Genomic DNA, 6,822 nt, shown 5'->3' with positions numbered 1-6,822 from the left:
TAGGGCGCCGGAACAACGCGAGGATTAACAACAATATTTATTATTGTAGTAAAATGGAGTCTATTGCTACAACAATAAAAATAACCAGTCCAGATATTCAAGACATTGCTGTAATGTGCGTTGACATTTTGTTCTCTCAGCCTCAGAGTAATGTGATTCAGCGCTCGAAGGGTTTTGTCCACCACAGAGCGCGATGGGAGGAGAATAGATCAAACCAACTGCAAATAAACTGCTCAGTGCTGGCGTTGCGTTGACAAGAAAAACATTTCCATTGTCCTTGTTTTTGTGATCCTACGGGAAGAAAATGTACCTATAAGAAGATGGATGTGAGGAAGAAAATTTGTCTCGCACATCCGTGAACACAGGATTGTGTACAGTTAATGCAGCTGCAAAGCAACCAATACACAGTGTGTTGTTCGTTTCGCGCTCTCCCTCTCTCTTACCGCACTCCACAACCCCACCGCCCACACCACTCCCGCAACCGACCCCCAGAACAACCACCCCCCCCCCCCCACCCGCCATGTGTGTTGTGCAAAATTGGTCAAGTGATTTAATGTAAACCCAACTGCCAGCTCGGTAGCAACTGACCGTCCTCCTATCCCAAACGAAGCTATACTAATGTTGTTGTTATTACCGTGGAGCTCTGCAGCACTTTCTCGTCTCGCTAGCGAGAGAACTGGATTCGATCCCAGCAGAAAGAGATATTGGGCAAGTTTCGTTCTGGACACACATTTTTACGTAAGTAGGAACATGGTTGTTTGTTTGGTCATTGGTGGATAACTTTTCCAGGCGCAATATTTTCTTCCAAATAAAAGTAATAATCATTGTGGGATACAGTTGTGTGCAATTGGTTTCCGTATTTTGCTCATAACATAAAATAGGCATTTCAACTTATTACAGATCTGAACTAAACGATGATGATAATCCGCTATATACTGCGAAACGTCTCGAAACCTAATGTGCGACTAACTCAAATGCAAAGATTATTATTATCGTCATTGTGCAGTATTCTGACGAAGTGTATCTTAAGAAAACTATTGGCTCCAACATCCATGAATTGATTGATTAATTTTGTTTGGTCGATCTTGGATCCAGGGAACAAGAAGAACCCTCCTTTTTCTTTCCTCGTCTTAATAATTTCATATTTCTCTTCTTCTCGTCACTGTGAATGATTTAAAAAAAACGTTTCAGTGATCCCCAATGATTCTCATTTTCTTATGAGAAAATGAGCTTTGGGACGTACTCCCGACTTGAAAGGCGCTCGATAAATGTAACTTTATTGTTGTTGTTGTTGTTGATGATGATGAGAAGCAACGAAACTTAGCTCGTGGTCAGGATTTGGCGCTCTCACCGCCGCGGTCCGGGTTCGATTCCCGGTCAGGGAAGCATTTCATTTTGTTTTTTCGAGAAGAACCGACATTTGCTTGTATACAAAAAAAATGCAGATATGTCCTGCAATCGTGGCTGCGCTTCACAGCACCAATAATAATAATAATAATAATAATTGCATTGGGTATAGCCCCATATAGTGTCTTCGAGGTGTCTCAAAACTCTTCACACAATATAGTTTAACGTAAGTTGACTGCATATTTTGTGGGCAAATGATCCGTGTTATTCAAATCAAAGCTGACGATAATCGTTTCCTTTATTAAAGACACAAATCATGACAATAAGCTGATATGATATCCGGAACTGGTTTCAAAACAAATTAATTTAGTTGAAATTTGATATGCTACCACACTTCAACTGAACTGCTGCGTATATAGTTTCTCCTGAGCAAGTGGGTATCCGGGAGTTTATGCCTCTGCCTCAAAGTTGTGTTGCAAGCAGCAGATTGATTAATTAATGTAACAACCTTTCTGTCTGTTGTGCAGAAAAAGCACCACAATATGTCAGTTCCAAGTTTGCATATCGTAAATCAGTAAACAGTGCTTCCTGTGACTCACTCAGCAAGTCAGGCCGGTTAGCTCACTTGGTTAGAGCGTGGTGCTAATAACGCCAAGGTCGCGGGTTCAATCCCCGTACGGGCCATAATTTTAATTGAAGCCCATTATGTTACATTAGCTGCAGTGCTGCTGCCATCAATAATAATAATATTTAATCTGGCATTTGTTACAGCACCTTATCACGTCTTCAAGAGGTCTCAAGGCGCTTCACAGAATATAGAGTAAAGTGAATTTACTGGTTGTTTTTTGGCCGAAAAGCAGCAGGTAGTAGCAGTAGCAGCCTACAAGGAGTTGTGGATCAACGGAACCAATTCACTACTATTATTGCTTTTATTATTGTTATCATTGAAGGGATTATTACCCCAGAAAAGCGATTCATCAATCGACTACGAACCGTATACTTATTTACTAATCTTCTCTACCGAAGATTAATTTGGTCACAAACACTAAAATAATCTCCCCGTCGGGGAATTGAACCCGGTCTCCCGCGTGACAGGCGGGGATACTAACCACTATACTAACGAGGATTCACATGGAGGCATTTACTTTAATTCCACCCCGTACACATGTGATTAAAGGTTATGGAGACAGAGTGTGGCAAGTAATGGAGAGAATTAACCATTAGAGTGACTATCTTGAAGTCGATCCGCTCTGTGACAGGAAGCCGGTGTAGTGTGACAGGTACAATGTTTTGTGCAGGCGGGAATACGGGGCAGCAGAATTTTGAATAAGCTGGAGTTTGTGGATAGTGGAGGAGGGAGACCGGCGAGGAGGGCGTTAGCGTAGTCCAGCCGAGAGATGATCAAGGATGCGCAAATGTCGGCGGGAGCCATAAAGTATGGCTTCCATCTTGTTGACGTTAACTGCAAGAAATTTGCGCTCGTCAAGCTTTCGATGTCCGACAGACAAGCTGACAGAACATCAGGGGACTGGGGTTCGCAGCTGGAGGTGGAAACGTAGAGTTGAGTTTCATACATGAGGAAGTTAACCCCGTGTCTGCGGATAACATCACCGAGAGGCAGCAGATAGATGAGGAGAACTATCCCCAACGGATGGATGCTTCGCGTACCGCACAGTTGACCGGGTGGAAGCGCGAAGAAAAGCCATTTGCAGAAATATAGTCCTGGCGCTATGAATCGAACAAAGCAATTGCGGTCCCACTGAGGTGGATGATGGCGGACAGGCGGTGGTGGAGGATGCGGTTATCCACTGTTTCGAACGCGGCAGAGTGGTCCATGAGGGCGAGGAGGCAGAGGGAGCCATGGTCATAGATAGAGAGGATATCGCTTGTGACCTTCACGAGCGTTGTCTGTGAGAGTGGATCATTGAGCAGCTTCATGGCTGCTTCAGGTTCGCGGTGTTTGGTGGGCTTGAGCAAAAGCAGGTCTGAGCAGGAGGCGGCGATCTTGAGGGTCTCGGGGAAAGTTTCTTCCCTGGGCAGAAATGTAGGGATGATTCCAATATGGATGGGAGAGGGATGCAAGAGCTGAAGGAGGTGAGGAAGTGGTCGGAGATGGCCTTGTCTATGATGGAAATATCGACTCCATGTGTGATGAAAGGGTCAAGGGAATGGACCCGCTTGTGGGTCGGCGAGTTGATTGGAGGATGTAGTTTAGGGAGGAGAGGATTTCAGTGAAATCTGAGGATGTGGTGCAAGGTGATTTTCTTGGTGTAGTTTGAAGTTGCCCATTATGAGTAGGCGGTCAGAGCAGAAGGATGGGAGAAGAAATATAGGAGATACCGGAGAGTAAGGAGACGGGTTTGAGATGGGGGCGGTAAGCCATGGAGAACTTTGAGTGAGAGGAAGGAGGAATGGTCCAGGGTGAGTTGCTCAATTGAATAGAAGGAGTCATTGGAATAATGGAATAGACGGAGGGAAGCTCGAGTAATGAGGGTCAACCATCGCGTAGTTGCTTAGGGCGGGGTTTGTAATGGAAGATGTAGCCTGGAGGGGAACGTTACACTAATGCGGATGGAGACAATGGGGGAAAGAAAGGTTTCCCTCAGCCGAGCGATATCCAGGTTCTCATCCAGGATGGGGTCGCGGTTAGTGAGGCTTTATCATGGAGGGAGCGAACATTTTGTGGAGGAATGCGGAGGGATTTGTGGGTGGTGGTGGGAGAGGACGGAGTAGAGAGTGGTATGGAGAGTATTTGGGTTCGTGGGGGAGAAATGACCGTCGTGTTTGAGGAACAGTTTGTGTTGGGGAGGGCATGGCTGAGCTAGGGAGATGGGGTTTTGGCCTTTCGGAGGCTATAGCTGCGGAGGGACGGAGCGACTGAACGGTTCTGGTGGCTGATCTCTGACAACCAACGCCGGTTACCACGATGGGCCTGGTGGAGGGATCCCAGGCGGCAACAGTTTGGGTCCCGGCGGGAAAGAAGGCGGGAAGACCGGTGGGAGATGCACACACATATAAAAGACACACATACATACACGTTCTAATACAGATACAAACACAGATACAAACACACACAGACACACACAAACATAGACGCATCCGCACAGACACACATAGATAACCACAGAATCACACACAGAGACCACACACACACAGATATACATACACACAGACACAAACAGACACAGTAACGCAGACACACAACCATACGCAGACAAACGCAGAAAGACACACATGGACTCACACGCACAAAGACACGCACCTAAATCTAGAGACACGCCCAAACATACAGATACAAACACACGCAGACACACACGCACATTAACACACACACACAGACACATATAGACGGACACAAAGAAACACACATAAATAATCACCCCAAAAAACACACACAGAGTTCCTCCCGGTGTTTTCCACAGTGAAAATTAACTCCCATATCTGCCATGACCAGGCTGATTTCTCGTGCTTTCTCTGCTAGACTTGCCAAGGTCCGATTACCCAAAGCTTCCTTCCTCGAAAAATCTAAAGACAAACAGCACAGGAGTTTGTTTCCTGATTTTCCCAGCACCGGGCAATACAGGAGTGACAGAAGTTGTAGCCGCACTGAAGGCTGACCGCATCAGTGAAGAAATCCATACAGATCGGACAAATTATCTCCTAAATACAGCTCTCAGCCTGGAGTCTTGAAGCCATTTTCACCTTCAGCATTTTCTGATCGTAATTGGTTTCAGTTTCAGTGTGAGTGTGCAGCAGCTCCCAGTGACTTGTATGTTACAACGTCTCCTTTAGTCTCTTCTTGTGAAATCAGCTGATAGTGACTGTGATCCCAGGAGACGATGAGGAAGCCGTTTGCAATGATCACCCTCACAGGAGCTACAATCCTCTCATCATATTACGTTGTTCACGTTCCTTGATATTTCTGTGCTTAGAAACGGGAAGAATACAACAATCCATGTAATTGATACAGAACCTGTAACGTCTCAAAGCTCTGCACATTTGTGTTTAGTGTAGTGACTGTGCAGTTTTGGTGAATATACAGCAAATCTCCACATAAAAAAGGCAGCACAGTCATGTAGTGACTGGCCATCGGTTGGGCTTGGCTCAGAGAGACCATGTTTGAAACTTCCCGTCTAAATCAAGGATCGGCCTTGAATGAGGCAAAGGAGGAAGCGAGGTAAAGGGTCTGTGGAATGCAGATCCAGATTTTGGGGTCAGAAAATTTGAAAGATCAGCCACCAAAGGTAAGAAGGGAAATTCTGGAACTCTCTGTCACAATCCCTCCACCTTGCCATTCCTACCCATCTTCAAGTCGCTCATCTAGGCCTTCCTTGTGTGACGAACAGGGAGAGAGATAATGGTGGAGAGAGGATGAGAGAGGCAAGTTGGCCGTGTTGATTGGTTGACTCTGCAACATTCATCCAAAATAGCTCCCTGTTTATATCATATACTGGGTGACATTTACATCCTGAGCAAAATATGCTTTCCTACACACGCATTCGTGGTTCAATGGTAGAATTCTCACCTCCCACGTGGGAGACCCGGGTTCGATTCCCGGCCGATGCATTTTTTTTTGTTTGACGAAAACAGCATATGATACACGAGCAAATTAACAATGCCCAGGCCTTATAAAGGGGATGTTGAGTCAGAACTACAGGAGGAAACCGGTTGGGTGTCAGCTCACTGATCCAGCCACATCACAACTGTGAAGCTGAAAGTGTGAAGCTAACTTAGTCTGGACTGAGAGTGATCAATCGGCCAACGAAAGTATCACATTCTCAGGGGATTGCCTCATCGACAAAAACGCTGGCTGCTGATTAATGATTGGAAGCTGAAGTCACCTGCAAACGGCTGTTCCTGTTCGCAAAACACATCTGACGTGACGTTGTAGAAGGTGAACAACGTCATAAGTGTTCGGTAGCGGTGGGTTTCGAAATCACTTCCACAATGTAACTGGAGTCTAAATCCAGCGAATTAGGCCACTCGGCCACAACATCACGCATGCGACTTTGTCTGCAAACCAATCTGAACCAACATTTCTCACTACATATAGTTTAACTTTTCCTTCCATGATGGAGAACCGAGTCCATACTCAGACAATCTCTCTCCCGCTGTAGACACAGCGTGTACCAAACTTAGCTCACTCATCAATTATTTCAAGCATTATTAAGGCGATATTCGAACAAAGCTGTTTTGGAGAAATGTATTTTCTCACTGGCTTGCAGCAAAGCTTTTCAAATAAATGGTCAGAAACTAAACTTGTTGTTAGTTTCACACATCTTTATTTTGAAAAAGTTGCAGCGCATGAGCCACTTGTTTCCTGGCTGCGTGGCCTTATGTTTCTACAGTTTGGCTATTCATATCTTTGTATTTCTAGGATTTTTTAGCTCCTTTCTTGAACGTGCATTCTTGAGACTCGAATTTTCAGCTTGATGTACCGCAAACCAGCAATATCAGGAGTGCACGAAAGATCCT

At 45.3% G+C, this 6,822-nt stretch overlaps 2 non-coding genes across 2 annotated transcripts; both read left to right on the top strand.

The window, feature by feature from the left end:
• Positions 1-1,957: 1,957 nt before the first annotated feature.
• trnai-aau lies at positions 1,958-2,031 on the top strand. Its single transcript has one exon. It is a non-coding gene; the product is annotated as a tRNA-Ile (tRNA).
• A 3,811-nt stretch (positions 2,032-5,842) lies between these two features.
• Positions 5,843-5,913, top strand: trnag-ccc. The gene has a single exon. It is a non-coding gene; the product is annotated as a tRNA-Gly (tRNA).
• The last annotated feature ends 909 nt before the right edge of the window (positions 5,914-6,822 follow it).

This window comes from Callorhinchus milii, unplaced genomic scaffold (genome assembly GCF_018977255.1).
Source record: "Callorhinchus milii isolate IMCB2004 unplaced genomic scaffold, IMCB_Cmil_1.0 Scaffold86, whole genome shotgun sequence".
In the NCBI taxonomy this organism is placed as follows: Eukaryota; Metazoa; Chordata; class Chondrichthyes; order Chimaeriformes; family Callorhinchidae; genus Callorhinchus; species Callorhinchus milii.
Note: the sequence above shows the minus strand (reverse complement) of the source record. Positions and strands in the feature narration are given on the sequence as shown.